The 19,993-nt window shown below is 36.1% G+C and overlaps 1 protein-coding gene across 1 annotated transcript in view; it reads right to left on the reverse strand.

Annotated features, from left to right (window-relative positions):
• The window catches only part of UBE2D2 (ubiquitin conjugating enzyme E2 D2), a 47,972-nt gene that overhangs the window by 17,853 nt on the left and 10,126 nt on the right, over positions 1-19,993 (reverse strand). The gene's annotated exons all lie outside the window — the stretch shown is intronic.

Raw genomic sequence — 19,993 nt, forward strand, 5'->3', positions numbered from 1 at the left:
GATTCATGGCCAGTTTTTGTACTCAAAAGTATTAGATTAAACTTGGAACAAGCTCTTGAAGTCATAAATGTTCCAAATTATACAGGACCATCTGACAAGACATTGATATGTTTTCAGATGATATCCACTACCAGGGTCCCAAAGGTAGTAGAAAAAAACTTAAAAAGGATACATTAAAAAGGTTGGCTGAAGTAATAAAACCCATCATAAAGTTTTATAATCAGAGAAGGATCTACCTATAGTAATGCTCTACAACCAGATGGCAGCTTCTTAGCTATTTCAACATAAGAGCCCACACAAACTTGAGATTAGTTACTGGGTGGGGATGCCTGAAAAACTGCAAGGCAGGAAATCATACTGTAGTCCCTTTCCCCCGAGCTTGGTATTTGAGATAAAATCAAGCTCTGGCGAAGGACTAGTTTAGATTTTATTTTAAAACCATAACAGTAAAAACCAATATATTTAAAGTACAATAAAATCTGTTTAGAATCTTATTAATGAGTTAATAAATGTACAGCTTTAATATTCCAAATATTATATACTTTTTAATTTGCAGTACCAGAGTTATCTCTGTCAGTCCTTTCCTCTGAGTTAACTTACTCAACCAGTCATTTTGGTACATTATTCTGTTTTATCCTTTCTGTAAGGTTGGAGGACAAAGCATGAAAATACAGAAATAAAGTGCTAAGTCTGAGATAAAGATTTAACAATATTTACTTTCTCAAGTATCTCAATCTTTGGATTTTTTTACCTCTACAACAAAGATTCCTTGCCCATCTCAAGAAAAAAATAACCTATTTACAATGCCCATTCCCAAATGTTTCTAATACAGGTCAGTATAATTAAGAATGCTTGCTTGATTTAAAGCACAAAAGTTATCTATTTCTTTTGACTAATATAGCAATGGATTGCTATTAAAATATAACTGGGCCCTGGCCAGTGTGGCTCAGTAGGTTGGAGTGATAGCCCACAAACCAAAAGGTTACGGGGTTGATTCCTGGACGGGGGGGTGGGGCACATACGGAAAGCAAACAACTGATGTTCTCTCTTACATCGATGTTTTTCTCTCTCCCTTCCCTTCTCCCTAAAATCAATAAGCATATCCTCGGGTGAGGATTGAAATATATATATAATTTGAACTGAACAAGCTATGCTGAAGTCCTGCCATGTTCATTAAATAAAATTTTACTTGTGATTTATCCTTAATATTTTGCTTCTTTCAAATTAAGTCACCTTTTTTAATGCTGAAATAACATCAAGGTTTAACAATGAGAGCTAAATTTATTTAAGAGGAATATAAATAAATATAAATTTATTTAAGAGGACTACTTAGTCCATTTCATGAGCTAGTATGATATAATTTTTAAAAATTAACCCAAATTTAGGCTAACAGTCATTTAACACACTCATTCAACACTTCCTTGGTGCAAGATACAGATATGGATTAATCTCACAAACATTATACTAAGTGAAAGAAGACATAAAAAGACTACGTTCTGGGGGGAAAAACCGACTACTTTCTGTATGATTTGACTGATATGACATTCTAGAAAAGGCAAACTTACACTGACAGAAAACATCAATAATAGTTCATGGAGAGGGAGGGAGTTGGAGGGATTGACTATAAAACAACATAACAAAAATGTGGTAGGTGATGAATATCTTCTATATCATGACCTTGGTCGAGATTGTACAATTGTGTATGTATTTATCAAAACTCCAACCTCACTAGCAATTATGAAAATGCAAATCAAAACTACAATGAGATACCACCTCACACCTGTCAGAGAGGCTATTATCAACAAGACAAGCAATAAAAAGTGTTAGAGAGGTTGTGGAGAAAAGTGAACCCTCATTCACTGGTGGTGGGAATGTAGACTGGTATAACCACTACGGAAAGCAGTATGGCGATTCCTCAAAAAATTAAGAATAGAGCTACCAGGCCTGGCTGGTTTGGCTCAGTGGTTAGAGCACCAGCACATGGACTGAAGGGTCCCAGGTTTGATTCCAGCCAAGGGCACGTACCTTGGTTGCAGGCTCAATCCCTGGCCCCAGTCAGGGCATGTGTGGGAGGCAACCAATTGATTTGTCTCTCTCTCATCAATGTTTCTCTCTCCCTTTCACTCTCTCTGAACAGCAATGGAAAAAATATCCTCCAATGAGGATTTAAAAAAATTTTTTAAAAAAGAGCTACCGTACAACCCAGCAATCCCTCTCCTGGGTATACACCTGAAAAACTCAAAAACATGTATTCGAATAGATATATGCACCCCTATTTCACTGCAGCATTATGCACAGTGGCCAAGACATGGAAACAACCAAAGTGTCCCGTGATAGAGGTCTGGATAAAGAAGATGTGGTACGTGAACACAATGGAGTACTACTTAGCCATAAGAAAGGACGCCATTTGTACCATCATGAATGGATCTTGAGACTTATTATGCTAAGTGAAATAAATAAGTCAGAAAAAGCTAAGAATCATATGATTTAATTCATATGTGGGATATAAAACTGAAACTCGTGGACACAAACAGCAGTGTGGTGGTTGCCAGAGGGAAAGGGGTGAGGGTAAAGGGGGTCTTAATATACGGTGACAGGAGAAGATATGACTTTGGGTGGTGACAGAGCAATATACAGATCTTGTAACACAGAAACCCACACCTGAAACCTATACGTTCATATTAACCATTATCACTGCAATGCATTTAATAACAATAATTTAAAAAGAGAAAGAGCCCAGCCGGGCATGGCTCAGAGGTTGAGCGTCGACCTAGGATCCAGGTGATCAGGGTTCCATTCCCGGTCAGGGCACATGCCTGGGTTGTGGGCTCGATCAATGACTCTCTCATCATTGATGTTTCTGTCTCTCTCTCTCCCTCTCCCTTCCTCTCTCTGAAATCAATAAAGATATAAAATAAATAAATAAATAAAAATAAATAAAGAAAGAAATACAGTTCTATTAAAGTGTACAGAGAAATACTGCCTTCAAAAAAAAATTTAATGTCTAAGTAGATGCCTATTTTCTATTTTTATTTAAAAACTCTAGATGTCCTTCACACTTTAACAACTGGTTCTAACCAAAAAACTGCATGGAGATCTTTATGCTGCAAATATTGATAACTAACCATCTCATGTGTAAGTATATTAATGAAAACAAGTTTCCATATGGATTATAATGGTTATTCTATAACCTGTTTATTCTTGCTGATATCAGTAGGGGTAATAGGCAGAATTCGGGTGTTCTAAGTCTTAATTCTTTGATGTTTTCACATTATTTTGCTCTTAGGTAACTCTGAGCAAAGGCATTCAACTTTTCCAGATCAGGGTTTTCACATCTGTAAAACAAGGAAGTTAAACTAAAAGAAATTTATACAACATGGGTTGGTTATAGATTTAGTGGTCAAATAAGTTTTGGAAATGTTATAATCCACATCCTTATAAGAATATTCAAGGTTCTAAAGAAGTCTTGTATAAAGAAAATACTACTGTTTAGACTCAGAACTAGGACTTGCCTTTTTCCCTAGCCCATTCTTCCTAAACCACCTTCCCCATCCAAAATTTTATTCCCACAAAAGGTCTAATGTCTATAGGAAAGTCAGAAATAAGTCTGAAAGAACCAAGAAAAAAGTTTTTTATCCTAAACAAAGAAATGTTATTGTTTGAGAATAAAAGTCTTTCAAGCATGATATAGAAATCTACACAACATGGCTAAATTCTCCAATAGTTATTTCTCATATCAATATCTTAACTCCCTCATCTAGACTATAAACTACTTCAAAGTGATTTCCCCCCCATGTTTTACAGTGGTAAAATACACACATATAAAACTTAACAACTTACCCATTTTTAAGTATATACGTGTGGTATTAAATACATTCACAATATTGTTCTAAAAGTGTTTTAAGAGAATGTTTATAGAAGAGAAAGCTCACATATGAGTAGCTTTTCTGGTATGATTAATACAACATAAATTCCCTTTCCAACGTAGAACATGTTTCCATTAATTTTCACATAGGGATTTTTTTTTTTAATTACTTGTGTCAAGTTCCAGGAAATCCTTACAAATGCTATCTATATATGTGACAATGTTGATAGCTTCCAGTAGTGATCAAATATATAACTGATGTGTCTCTGGCTTAAAACAGTTTTTCTAGGTAAAAAGTGGAAAAAATATTTTTCTTATGAAGAACATACCTTTTAAAAGGGAAATGATATGCTATACACATAGCAAAATTTTTCATTTAGATAATCCTATCTGTTGTACTAAAACATTTAGATAAATACTGAAAGCTTATACTATCCATATCAAACCCAGAAAGTCAAGCTTGTTTATGAAATAAGCATGATCTAAAATTCTGTATAACAAAGGAGATCCTGATTATACTAAGGTAAAATAAGGAATTCAAAGAATTATAGAATTTTTAAGAAAATTCTTTAGACTCCTATTGACCTTAATTATACATCCAGGGCTACACTTTAATAAAGGGGGGCAAGAAATAGGAAGTCAAGAGAATAATGAGGTCTGTCACTATTTGGCAAGTGGGGAAAAAATCAACTACAAAAAACTAAATTTTAAGTAAAAATTAATGAGTTCAGACTTAATGATATTTCTATAAAATAAATTACAGTTGAGTTATAAGGTTTCAAATTTGCTTGGCACATTTAAAGTTTCACAAAGGAGAAAGCAATATGAAATTCTGAAAATGTATGTAATTAATCCAATTATGAATCTGAGGTTAAAAATTGTTTTTAAAAGGTGAGACCTCAGTGTATTTATTATCTATCTTTACAATAGCAGTTACAGTTTTAAAACACAACACTAAATACTTCCAAATGAAAAGATTAGTGTTCACATACTGTTTTTTTAGGATGAAAAGAATCTTTTTTTTTTTTTAATTCCTCAAGGACATCTTCTTTCTCCAAGCAACTACAGTATTAACTGTACTACACAAATCTAGTACAATATATGGTACTATATAGTAATATTTCATGTTCAATTTTTTATCAACTATCAAAAGTTAACTTCTGTATACCCTCACCTCTACTCCTTGAATGCTTAATTATAAATTCCTTGAGAGGAATACATATTCTTTACTGTATTTCCCAGAGACAGGAATGTAAGAGTCACTCAAATGCCTGAACGAGTAGATAAAAGTCCCTCTCCTTACAGTTACTGAAGCACTGGTCAATATTCTACAACATTCTATGTCAAAAACAGGGGTGGCACATAGCTAGGTAAATGGGAAGAGTCTATGTGCTAATAAACAGATGATAAAGCACCTATGCCAACAGACTCCGCCCACTCACCAAGTAAGCTCCAAAGAATATACTGAAATGCTAGGAAAAGAACTCCATGCCTGGCATTTGGATAACCAGCATCTTCCACACCAGTTGATCCCTTAGTTAACAACTACAGTTTACCCTTGAACAACGCAGGGGTTAGTATAACTTCTGACTCCCCAAAACTTAACTAGTAAAAGCCTCCTGCTGACTGGAAGAATTACCAGTAACATAATGAGTCAATAACACAAATTTTGTGTGTTATATGTATTCTATACTGTATTCTTATAATAAAGTAAGCTGGAGAAAAGAAAATGTTATTAAGAAAATCGTAAGGAAAATACCATTTACAGTACTGTATTTATTGGGGGGGGAAATCCATGTATAAGTGGAACCCCCACAGTTCAAACCTGTGTTGTTCAAGGGTCAAGTGTACAAACTAGAAACCTAAAGAACTTATTTTGTCAAGGGTCACTGCCACACTCCTCTATAACACTAATCACCATGTACCATAGTCCCACTCTTCAGAAAATGGGGAAATAAATGAATGTTAATATCATTATCTTGTTGTGGTTCTGTGCTACTTAAAGTGGCAAGACAATGAGCATATCAAAAAGAGGTAAAAATGACATCTTATTTCCCATTATACCCTGAAAAACTGGTCTCTACCCCCTAAAAAAATCTGCACATACTATTTTTATTTTTAGTAAGTAGCATATGGTTAAATTTTGGTAGTCTGATGTTTTGAAATATATTAAAACTGTTCACCTAGAAATGTAAATCCTTGAGACTTAAAAGGAATAGTTCTCACTGATTTCACTTTTCCAAAGCACAGTCAGTTTCTGTTCTCTGAAACTAGGGATTTCAAACTGATGAATCTTCCCACAGTTACATCAGTCTTCCTTTAGACTGACAATATGATTGATATAAGATGGGCAGGTGACCAATAGTCAAGAAGGCATTACATTTTACTATGCTAGAAGACTGGCTACATATTTGCAGAGCTGTCTCGTGATGAATCAAAGTACAGAAAATAAAATTCAACTTAAAAAAAAAAGCCTGAACTAAGTCTCAAGTCTGGGATTGTATTTTAGAATAATTGTTCAAAACACCATTTGACTTTAGAAAAAGATTTTTGCATCTCCCTGGAACAGTCCAACCTCCATAACTAGGCACTAGACAGTAATAACGAAAGTGTGAATAGGTACATTTGAAGAAATGCCTTTTTAAAATTACATTTTACGTTAGTTTAGAGATAAGAGCTCTTTGTCCACGTTGAAATCACTTGAGATGCTATCTAATCAAGTATCTTCTACATAGTAATAGAAGCATTTACTACTGTCTTGGGAGTAGATATTACAGTACCATGACAATAAGAAAAATGAACAGTTTCTGTTTTCCTACTATGAAATTCACTCTAAACAGATTTCCATTTTATCTGCAACAAGGGCTGGGATAGGATTAGACAGAAAATTCAAGTCCATAGTTAGGCTGGGGAAAGGTTTGGTGCCAACAAATATTATCTGTTTCAAAAACACTTTATACACCATGATATTTAGAACAAAGCATAGCACTTGTAAGCAGTTTTTAATATGGTAGATCTGACCAATTAACTTAAAAGGAATGTTTAACTCAAATCATCATTACAGTGGTACTACTTCAGAATTCTGAGAGCATTTTTGAGATTAACAAAGAGGAGGTGTCAAGCAAAGAAGTTCTTTGGTATAAAAACATTGTAACTCAAGTAAAAAAAAAAAAAAAAAAAGCACAGCCTAGTCAACCTCAGGTTTCCTAATACATGTGTGCTATCAACAAAATGAGAGTCTTCGTAAGGACAAGGCTAGTAATAAATTCTTTCTTCCTGTAACTCGATTTTATCTGACATTTTCCACAACAGACAGGCATCCAGGAAGAGAGCCACCTCCCTGGTCTTTAGGCTTGTAAAGTCTTACAGGAAAAACTTAAAAGAATACAAAGTAAAAACTCAAAAAAAACTAGTGATTACACTTTAATGCTACAAGAAAGAAATAGTTTAATCTCAGTACGTATATGGCTTTTTAGAACACTTAGATCTTAGTATCTTTTATCTTTTTAATTCCTTTTTCTTAGTCTCCTGGTACTAGGCTGAACAAAGCAACTCAGGGTGGGTGGGAATGGGGGCAATGGGGAGATGTTGGTCAAAGACTACAAACTTCCAGTTATAAGGTAAGTTCTAGATCTAATGCACATGGTGATTATAGTTAATACGGTGTTATATACTTGGAACTTGCTGGGAATAGATCTTAAACCACACACACACAAAAATGATAATTATGTACTGTGATGCAGGTGTTCATTATATGTGCTGTGATGAAGGTGTTAGCTAACACTATGGCGGTAATCATTCTGCAATATGTAAGTATCAAATTAACACTATTACCTTAAACTTAAACAATGTTATATATCATTTATATTTCAATAAAGCTAGAAAAAAAATAAAGCAATTTAGTAAATAATTCTGACAGGAAAAGACCAAGACCCAAGTAAATGGCAACAAGCCTTTCCCTTCCTCTCTACTCCTTCTTTCCTGCCACCCCCCCACCCCCCCACCCCGGGACAAAGGGTTGGGGATTTGATTCCTGGTCAAGGGTACATACCTGGGCTACAGGTTCAATTCCCGGCCCCAGTAGGGGTGTGTGCAAGAGGCAACCAATCCATGTTTCTCTCCCTCTCTCTCTCTCCCTCTCTCTCTCTCTCCCTCCCTCCCTCCTTCCCTCGCTCCGAAAATCAATGAAAAAAAAATATCCTTGGGAGAGCATTAACAAAAAGAAAAATCAACACAGTGAAATATTCATTTAATATTACTCAACTACTAGAATTGCTTTGGGGGGGGTGTGATTTTCTCCCGAAGAGAGTGGAAAGGGGGGAGGGGGAGGGGAGAGAGACCAGTGTGAGAGAGACACATCAATTGGTTGCCTCCTACATGCACCCTGACCAGGGTTGGGAGCCAACCCGCAACCCAGGCATGTGCCCTTGACTGGGAACCAAACCCAGGACCCTTCGGTTCACGGGCCAACGCTCTAACCACTGAGCTACAGTGGCCAGGACTAGAATTGCTTTTAATGAATCCAAAGAAGCAAAATTCTACCACAAAATTAAATTTACAATACATGACCTTATCCCAGAAGTAAATTCTATGGTTTTTTAAAAAATATGTTTTTATTAATTTTAGAGAAAGAAGAAAGGTGAAGGAGATAAACATTGATGTGAAAGAGAAGTATCAATTGGTTGCCTCCCTCATGCGTTGGGACCTGGGACCAGGAATCAAACCGGTGACCTTTCGGTGCATGGAAGATACTCAACCAACTGAGCCACAATGGCCAGGGCAGTAAATACTGTTAAAAGTATGTTATTAAGGCATTTATTACAATTTCTCCTACAATAAATCATCACCAAAGACAGCTGCACACAATTTCTCCTGGCCCTATACAAACATACCACTGGAGTGCTGTACAGTACACCAAGAGATGGCCAGTTCTATTGCCAGTCAGGGCACATACCCAGTTTGCAGGTTTGATTGCCCATCGGGGCCCATGCGGAAAGCAACTGATCAATGTTTCTCTCACATAGATGTTTCCTTTCTCTCTCAAATCAATAAAAATATGTTCTTGGGTGAGGATTAAAAAAAAAAGTAATCTATTTCCTCACCCTTGAATCCAGGCTGGGCATGTGTCTTGCTTCACACACACAAAAAATGAAGCAAATATGACACTGTGTCAGTTACAAGTACAGGTTTTCCTCTTTTGCTCTCTCAGAGATCCGAGTCACCACGTAGGAGGAGGTACACGCTATTTTGCTGAAAAGGCCACCTGGAGGTAGGGGGTACACACTCCAGCCAACAGTCGGCATCAAGGTCCCAGACATGTGGGAAAGGGTCTTTTTAGGCCTTCTAACTGTGATGCCAGCAGAATACAGCCACAGGAATGATTCTGGCTGACAACACATGGAACAAAACTGACTAGTTAATCCACAGAATCCTGAGAAATAATAAATCATTTAAGACGCTAAATTTTGGAGTCATTTGTTATAGAGCAAAGCTAACTGATAAATGTCTCTAAGGAGAACTGGACTCTGAATAATAGACTCTTCCAACAATTACCACCATGGCAGTTTCTCAGCAAAATAACATATTTCTGCAAACGTCTAATTCTGCTAAACACTAAAACAAACCAAAAAACCTACCCTGTTACTAAAAGCTATTGGCCCAAGAGAAATAGTTTTAATATTTTAAAATACTGTTAAGGGGAAAAGTCATAATAAAAGTAGTTTATTTCAAGTAATCCATGTCCCTTCAGGTTTAACATCCTAATATATTGTCTAAGGTTCTTTACAACACCAAGCAATATTTAATCTTAGCAGTTATATTTACCAAAAACCTCAAATGAAGTAAATAATAAGTTAGCTGCCTTAGCTAAGTTTAGAAGACAGACTTTTTAAAATGTTACTTATTGACCAATGAAAAAAATCACGAACTATATCTAAAATATGTAATATGTAAACGTCCAATACTTTTATCAGCTACATAAAGGCAACTGGATCCTCAGGGGTTCTGTATTTTATGACTTTTGAAGTACCTGTTCCTTTAGAGTTATAATTCCTAGCAATATAAATTTTGGTATGACACTACAACGTGTGTTTTATTTTATTTTTTATTTTTAAAAATATATCATTATTTATTTCAGAGAGAAAGAGAGACGGGGAGAGAGATAGAAACATCAATGATGAGAGAGTCATTCATTGGCTGCAGCCCACAACCCAGGCATGTGCCCTGACCGGGAATCGAATCCTGATCTCCTGGATCCTAGGTCGACGCTCAACTGCTGAGCCACTCCCGGTTAGACAACACATGTTTTAAAATACATACAGGAAGAACCATTGAAAGATTCTCAGACTTCTAGGAAAAGTGACAAACATTACTTCTTTCCCAAAATCCTATTACAATAAGAGGAAACAGATTTATTTTTTTTAAGGCTCAACTCACAAGTACAAAGAATGAGAGACACAACAGCAGCAAAACTTTTGGAAACTAAAGAGCAGATTGATGAGTGTTAGTAACTTAGCAGTCATAAGAAGGTGAATCCTAATTCATGGGAAAAACTCAAGAAGGAACCAAATATAATTTACAAAGGCTCAGAAGTTGATTGGGCCAGCAACTCCTAGAAGTAGGGCTAAAACCAAGAGGACTGCTTGCAAGTCTGTTTATGCAGATGAGAATACAATCAGCAGTATCTACAAAATGTGGGAGAATACAGGATAAGGGACCTGTTTTATTCAACAAAAAAAGTGTATGTAAAGCCCTGGCCCAGTTGGTTTTGCGTAGTCACGTCCTCCTGTGCACTGAAAGGTTGCCAGTTTGATTCCCAGTGACAGCTCGATCCCCAGTAAGGGGAGGGCGGGGACGCAGGAGATAGCTAATGGATGTTTCACTATCATATCAGTTTCTCTTAAAAAAAAAAAAAAGTGACCGGTCCCAAGTGGCTCAGTTGGTTGAGTGTCATTATACGCAATGAAAGGATGCCAGTTCAATTCCCAGTCAGGCACATACCTGGGTTGGGGTTCAGTCCCCAGTCGGGGCACTTACAGAAGGCAACAGATCAATGTTTCTCTCTCTCCCTTCCTCTAAGCATGTCCTTGGGTGAGGATTAAAAAAATAAAATTAAATTAAAAAGTGTATGAAAAAAGAGGGATAACTACATATTAACAAAGACTTAAAAGACATCAACCAGTTAGCTGACTTTGTTTATACATTGATTTAAACCAATCAAATACTTAAAAAATCAAATCTGAAAGAAAAAATTTAACTAATTTGACATTTAATATCAGGAAATTATTGTTCATATTTTTAGATGTAATAATTGCATTGTGTGTGTAATTTTTTAGAGTCCTTATCTCTGGGTTTCTCAATCTGGGTACTATAGACATTTTGGGCCAGATAATTTAAAAAATAATAAATGTCTTTATTGATTTCAGAGAGAGGAAGGGAGAGGGAGAGAGACAGAAACATAAATGATGAGAGAGTCAGTGATCGGCTGGGGGTCGAGCCCAAAACCCGGGCATGTGCCTTGATTGGGAATCATAGGTCGATGCTCAAGTGCTGAGCCACGCCGGCTGGGTGGATCAGGTAATTTGTTGTTGGGAGCTCTCCTATGCATTGTAGGATGTTTAGCAGCTTCCTAGCATCTGCCCACTAAATGCCTTCCCATTGTGAAAACCAAAAATGTCTACAAACAATGCCAAATGTCACCTGGTGGCAAAAATTACTCCCAATTGAGAACAACTTCCTTCTCTCTTAGTACTACATCTTGAATTATTTACAGATAAAATGATATGATATTTGTGACTGGCTTCAAAATAATCCAGTGAGGGTAGAAGAGGTAATCAAGAATTAGCACAAAATGATAGGTGATGGGGCACATGTAAACTTGTTATGGAACACTCAATGTTCGTATGTGTTTGAAAATTTCATTGCAGCTTATTACGCATCTATTTTGTGTATTTTCCTATAGTGAGTTATGTTCACAGTAAGGAAAATTTAAAAGAAAAAAAGTTAATTACAAATTCTCATATCTTATAGTCGGTTGTCTAAAAACTTTGGAAAACAATTTGGCAATATCTTACAAAAAATGAAAAGGCTCAAACTCTAGAACCAAACAGTTCTACTGACTATAAAAAGAAACTCCTATCTGCACTAAAGACATGTATGGGGAATTATTGAAGCTTAAGTGTCTATAGTAGCAAAACCTTGGAATCAAATGTCTATCACAGGGGAATAAAATTTTAAAATATATTGTTGATATATTTGTATTCACTGAAAATGCATGTTATTTGAAATATATACAGATAATCCCTGACTTAGAATGGTTCCACTTACATTGGATCCACTGGCTGGGTGGATCAGGTAATTTGACTTTAGGATCATCTAATATCCTGCCTGGAAGATATAGGCCAGACTTATGGCCTTATATATTAGATGATCAATTTTTTGACTTTACGATGGTGCAAAAGTGATACACATTCATTAGAAACTGTACTCTGAATTTTTATCTTTTCTTTGGGCTAGCAACATGTGGTATGATACTCTCGTGACACTGGGCAGTGGCAGTGAACCACAGCTCCCAGTCAACCACATGATCATGAGGATAAACAACCAATATTTTACAATGTACTGTGTTGCCAGCATTTTCTGAATATTGTGCTTTGGGTTTTCACATGCCATCATGTCTTAAAAAAGGCCCACCTGTGTCTCCTGCTTCTGGTGAGAAGAGGAAGGCAATTACTCTTGAGATGAAACTCAAAATAACTGCCCAACTGTAGGCTAATGTAAGTTTTCTGAGCATATATAAGGTAGACTAGGCTAAGTAAGCTATGATGTTCAGTAGGTTAGGTGAATCGCATGAATTTTTTACAGGCTATTTTCAACTCACAATGGGTTTATCAGAACAAAATCCCATTGTAAATTAAGGAGCATCTGCATATTTCCATAACATCTATGTAAACTCTGACAACATCCAAAACAATATAATATGTTGCTTATGGATAAAAATCTTTTTATTTATTTTATTTTATTTTATTTTTAATATCTTTATTGATTTCAGAGAGAGGAAAGGAGGGGGAGAGAGAGAGATAGAAACATCAGTGATGAGAGAGTCATTGATCGGCTGCAGGCCGCAACCCAGGCATGTGCCCTGACCGGGAATCAAACCCCAATCGCCTGGATCCCAGGTCGACGCTCAACCGACGGGCTGGATAAAAATCTTAAAACATAAAAATAAACTGATGTCTAGGTCCCTTCCCTGACTCTGGAATCCTCCAGTGAATGCCCTCCCCACCCAAGCAACAGGCTGGAGGTTTGTTCTGTGGAGAGGAAAAAACAGGTCTCAGGACTGAGAGACACTAAACACAGTCAAGGGTATAGAAGATGTATGAAAAACAGGAAGGTTGAGTGAACATTTCTGTATACACTTTGTTTCCAGTTGTTCTGAGAACACCATAAGTCTGGCCTATATCTTCCAGGCAGGAGATTAGATGATCCTCAAGAAAACTTGACCAACACAAGATAAAGAGCTATACAATTCACTGGCATTAGTGGTTCATCTGGAGAAATAGCCAGGCCAGTAAACCATGAACTGAATTCCACAGTTGCCAAACCTTACCTCATATGCTCAACCTTTCAATCAGCTTTTTATGCCCTACTCTTAAAGGATCAGCCATATGATTCATCTTCAACATGGAAGACCAAAACAACATGGAGAAAAAAAGCAGAAGAAAACAAAGACCACCCAGGAAGAAGAAAACGTCAAAACAAAAAAAATCTATCATAAATAACATTAAAGGTAATGAGAAGCTATTGCTCCTATGAAATAAGAGCAAAATCCTTAAAACAAACAAACTTACATTCTGAGAACAAGAAAGTCTTTTAGAAAATAGATAAATGACATGCAGTGTTGTTTACAATAGCCAAGATATGGAAGCAACCCAAGTGCCTATCAGTAGATGAGTGGATATAAAAAGCTGTGGTACATATACAATGGAGTATTACTTGACCATAAAAAAGAATGAAATCTTATCATTTGCAACATAGATGGACCTAGAGTATATTATGCTAAGTGAAATAAGTCAGAGAAAGATAAATACCACATGATTTCACTTACATGTGAAGTCTAAAGAGTAAAATAAACAACACAGAAACAGACTCACAGATACAGAGATCAGATTGATGATTGACAAAGAGGAGGTGAGTTGGGGGATGGATGAAAAAGGTGAAGAGATTAAATACAGATTGGTAGTCATAAAACAGTCATGGGATGTAAATACGGCATAGGGAATATAGTCATTAATATTGCTGTAACTATGTAGTGCCAGGTGGGTACTTAAAATATCGGGGAGACGCCTTTGTAAAGGATATGACTGTGTAACCACTATGCTATACACCTGAAACTAATACAAAATAATACTGAATATAAGCTGTAATTGAAAAATAAAATTAAAAAAAGAAAGCAGACAAAAGACAAAGATGGAAAGTAGAAATGGAAATATAGGAGGACTAGTCCAAATCCATGCAATCTCCCTTGTGCACTGTTAGTGGGAATGTAAAATGCTACAGCCACTGTGGAAAACAGTATAGCAGTTCCTCAAAAAATTAAAAATAGAATTACCATATGATCTAGCAATTCCACTTCTAGGCATATACCCAAAAAGAAGGGTCTCGAAGAGAATATGCACACCCATGTTCATAGTAGCATTATTTCAATACCTAAAAAGTGTAAGCAGTCCAGCCCTAGACCGTGTGGCTCCGTGGTTAGAGCGTCAGCCTGCCCACCAAAGGGTCACAGGTTCAATTCCTGGTCAAGGATGTGTGCCTGGGTTGCACGTTCCATTCCCAGCCCCAGTTGGGGTGCAATCAGGAGGCAGCCAATCAATGTGTCTCTCTCACATGGATGTTTCTCTCTCTCTGTCTCTCTCTTTCTCTTCCCCCCCCTTCCACTCTCAATGAAAGAAATCAATGAAAAAAATATCCTCACGTGAGGATTAACAAACAAATAAATAAAAGTGTAAGCAACCCAAGTGTCCACCCGTAGATAAATGGATGAGTGAAATAAGTCATTCACAAATGGATAAATACTGTATGATTAGACTTATAAGAAACCTAGTCAAAATAAAGAGAGAAAGTAGGTGGCTGCCAGGGGGTGACAGGAGAGAGGATAGAGAGTTATTGTTCAATGGGTATACAGTTTCATTTGTGAAAGATAAAGAGTTCCAGAGATGAACAGTGGTAACTGTTATACTACAATATGAATGTACTTATTACCACTGACCTGTATGACAGCCCTGGCTGGGTAGCTCAATTGGTTAAAGAGTCGTCCCGATACACCAAGGTTGTGGGTTCGATCCCTGGTCACGGCATATACAAGACTCTAACAGTGAATGCATGAATAAGTGGAACAACAAGTCCATGTCTGTCTGTCTGTCTCTCTCCCTCTCTTCTCCTCTCTCCCTAAAAATCAGTAAGTAAATAAATAAATAAAAACTGTTAAGATGGTACATTATGTATATCCATAAAGAAAGAGGAATGGCAACTCAAAAAATGAGAGAAAAATTTTGCAAATTACATATCTGATAATGGTTTAGTATTTAGAATATATAAGAAATTCTTACAGCTCAACAATAAAAAAACAATCCAATTTTAAAAACAGGCAAAGGATACACATTTCTCCACAGAAGATATATATGGCCAATGAGCATATGAAGAAATGCTCAACATCATTTAGTCATTAGAGAAACGCAAACCATGATCACAATGATATAACACTTGAGATCTACTAGGAAAACTACAATCAAAATAATAAAGTAACAAGCACTGGTAAGGATTAGAGAAACTAGAAACCTCATACATTGTTGTTGGGAATGTAAAATAGTACAGCCAGTTTGGAAAACAGTTTGGCCTTCAAAAAATTAAACAGAATGATAACCCGATTCAGCAATTCCACTCAGGTATATATCCAAGAGGAATGAAAACGTGTTCAAAAAATATTTGAAAAGTAAGCTCAGAGCAACATTATTTTAATAGTTAAAAAGTGGAAACAACCCAAATGCACATCGGGTCGTGAATGGAAGAAGAAAATGTGGTATATATCCATACGATGAAATATTATTCAGCTATAAAAAGGCTTTAAATACTGATACATACAACTTGGTTAAACCTTGAAAACACTACATTGAACAGAAGCAGCCAGACACAAAAGGTAACATATTGTATAATGCCGTTTATATGAAATGTCCAGAACAGGCAAATCTGAATAGAAAGGGGGTGGGGGGTGGGAACCATTCCAAAAAGTCCAACATCCTAATATAGTTTTTAAAAAGGGAGAAGAGAGAAAATGAAGTTAATGAAACCAAGGGGGAAAAATTATTCAAGACAGTGTTTCAAAACTTCAGAAGATGAATTGATGGCTCAAAAAGATCAACTGAATGCCCCCAAAATAATGAAAATTAACCTATACCCCTATACATTCATGAAATTTCACAACACTGGGGACAAAGAAAACCTGTAAGCTTCCAAAAATAAAACTGGTCACGTATAAAGGATAAGAAACCAGAAAGGTTTGGGATTGAACAGCCATACAGGAAGCTAGGAGACAAAGAAAATACTTGACCTACAAAAAAACAACAATGCTACCACTACTGGTGGTTTTATCTCAGGCTCTAAGATTAGAGATCAAGTCATGTTCATGGTGCAGCCTATGAAATTAATAGCTAGCTCCTTTCCAAATGCCAATAAACACTGCTAGTTTCAAATTGTTCCTCAAAATCTGAACAATTTTCTTAACCTTGTATCAATGGAACACTATTTGCATGTGACCTCATACAATTTAATTTCCACATCAAGTTATAGATTCAACAAAGAACTAAAGACTTACATATACTGGAAAAAAAAAAAAAAAGTACTGCATAAGCATGTTTTGGGATTGCCACTGTAAGTCAAACATATTTTATTTATTAGAGGTTTGTCCTATAGTGATAAAAATAAAGGTTATAATTATTTCTCTCTTAAAAAGAAGTCCAAATTTCTGTCTTAAACCATTTTAATCACTCTTATCATAATAATTCACAATTTTAAAAAGAGCTTACAAACATATGATATACTCCTGGTCAGATCAATAATTTCAAAGTAGTAAAGATTTTATTATTTATTATTCACAAGAGTGAAGCACAATGATTAAAGATAAAAATAATCTTTCAATGGACAGGAATCTGGACTATTACTAAACTCAGTGATGATATATTATTGCCTTGATGCAACAGGTGAAGTAGGGGAGGTTCTAAAAGTAATTCCCTATCACCAACAACAATGCACCCTTATCAAAACATGAATATTTCTAAATATGCAAAGACACCAAGCTCATTAATTACCAAGAGAAGCCATTGCTCCTGACTAAACTTTAACACTTTAAGCTAAATTAGGTAGGTCAGAATCTTAAGCTGGGCAGAAAGTTCATAGGTATTGGCCATATCAATGTATAAAACCTCTTTTATACATAGAATATTTCACAATAAAAGATAAATTTCGGGTCTCCAGGTATTTCTAGGAATGGAAACTACCAGTTACTGGAATTACCAAAAATTATCTCAGAATACTACTACTAAACTAAAATTATGGTCTTAAGTTTTCTCCAAGAATGGGCTATGAAGAAAATGTTATGTTCCCTAACTTGGAAAAGTATTATGTGGTCACAATCACTGGGGTTGAACTTCTATCTGTTTTAAGTTATGTTTTACATGACTAGCACTATTGTTTTAAATAGTTTTTATCCAATTATTTATGTCAAATAAACTGAGTATTTTACTTAGTTTTTTAAAAATGGTGCCCAGTTGGAGTGGCTCAGTTGGCTGAGTGTCGTCCTGTGCACCGAAAGGTTGCTGGTTCGATTCACAGTCAGGGTACATACCTGGGTTGCAGGTTTGATCCCCATTCAGGGCACGTACAGAAGGCAACCAACATGTCGCTCTCACATCGATGTTTCTCCCTCTTCCCCCCTTCCTCTCTCTAAGCATGTCTTCGGGTGAGAATTTAAAAAAAAAAAAATGGTGAGAACATCCACAGAGCAATGGGCATGACTCAGTGCAGGACGTCCAAGACAGGACAGAGTTAAAACAGGCATCCCCAGGAGAGGTGGAGCAAGAATGATACCTATGCAGGTGAGCCACAGCAATGGGAGATTGATTATATACAGGGGAACTGGTCAAATGAGTAAATAAATATTATAGAAGGCAGGTTTTTCACTGTCAGAAAAGGAATACCAATACTGAAAAGAAGAAATATAGGGTGAGCCCTATGGTACTGAACTGCAGCCCCAGGCAACAGCTTGGCTACAATCTCAAAAAAGACTGAGCTAGAACCACCTACCTCTAAGACATTCTCAGATTCCTAATCTTCAGAAATTATGTGATGATAAATGTTTGTTATTTTAAGCAGCTAATTTTTGGATACTTTCCTATGCAGGATTAGATTAAAAATACAAAGATGATAAGTACATTTTCTCAAAGTGTCTCCGAACAAATCACTCATTTGGAAGGGAAAAGGAACGCTGGTAGACATCAGTGATGGAAGTGAAAATTCTCAGTAATGGGTCAAAGTGAAACTGAATACCCTTGACAGGATGTAATGAAAAGAATCCAACAAAAATCATATACCACTTAATAGGATGCCAAGAGTGGGATATAGCACTGCTACTGTCACATTCCTTCCAAAGGTATATGGCCTCAATTTGATGAGAAAATAAGACAAACTCAAGCTAAGGAATACTCTCCAAAATAACTGAAATATTTTAAGACATTGCTTTTACAACACCATGGTGTGTGGGGTTTTTCTTTTTTGGTTGGAGTGGCAATGAAGTGAAATGCTAAACAGACAACACCGACACCTAAGATTTCAAGATTCTACCAATGGGTCAACATTACTAGACTATAATTTGTAAAAGTATCAAGGTCATGAAGCCAAGGAAAAACTAAGGAACTGAAAGACACTAAAGATAGATGAACTAAATGCAAGGTAATTCTGGACTGGATCCTTTCCTATACACATAGGACATTATTGGAACTGGCAAAATGTGAATGGGATCTGAGAATTAGATAACAGTAAGATTTCATTGGAAATTTCCTAATTTTGATGACTGTATTGTGACTGTGTAGCAGAATGTCCTTGTTTGTAAGAAATATACATTAAAGTATTTAGGGTAGATGAGGTATCATATTAACAACTTACTTTAAAATTGTTAAAGAAAAAATGTTCTAAGTATTGTATTTGCCACTTTTCTGTAGGTTTGAGATTGTTTCAAAATTTTAGAAAGGTAAAAAACAAAATCAGAATAGGTTAAAGCAATTACAGCAGTCACTTCACTAAAATTATGGTGATTAGAGAGTATACTGGATTGAATGGTCCCCAAAAAGATATGTGGCACATCTTAATGCCTGGGAATTGTGAATGTTACCTTATTTGGAAAAACGGTATTTGTAGATATAATTAAATTAGGGATCTTTTTATTGACTGATTGATCATTAGAGAAAGGGAGAAACATAGATTTTGTCATTCCACTTATTTATGCATTGATTGGTTGCTTCTTGTATGTGCACTGACCAGGAATTGAACCTACAACCTTGGCATATTGGGACAACACTCTAACCAAATGAGCTACCTGATCAGGGCCTTTGCATCTTGATAAGATAACCCTGGATTATATATGTGAGCCTTAAATTTAATATCAAGTGTCTTTATAAAGAGACAAAAGAGGAGAAGACACACACAGAGGGGAAGGTAATAAAGATGAAGAGATCAGAGTGATGTGGCTACAAATCAAGGAAAAGCCAAGGAATGTTAACAGCCAGCCACCAGTAGCTGCAAGAGACAAGGAAGGACTCCTCTCCCACAGAGCCTGCAGAGGGAGTGTGACCCTGCTAATACACTGGTTTTGGACTTCTGGACTCCAAATTTGTGAGAAAATAAATTTCTGTTATTTTAAGCCACTCAATTTTTTTGTAATTTAGAGCAGCCCTATGAAACTAATATAGATGATACAAATAAGGGGACATTTAATCTAAAGGAAATCAGTCATTCCCGTGAGTATACTATTATTTTAAGGAATTTATTTCTAAAGAGATATCATTGTGCCTTCTGTAA

This window comes from Miniopterus natalensis, chromosome 4 (assembly GCF_054644295.1).
Source record: "Miniopterus natalensis isolate mMinNat1 chromosome 4, mMinNat1.hap1, whole genome shotgun sequence".
NCBI classification, from domain to species: domain Eukaryota; kingdom Metazoa; phylum Chordata; class Mammalia; order Chiroptera; family Miniopteridae; genus Miniopterus; species Miniopterus natalensis.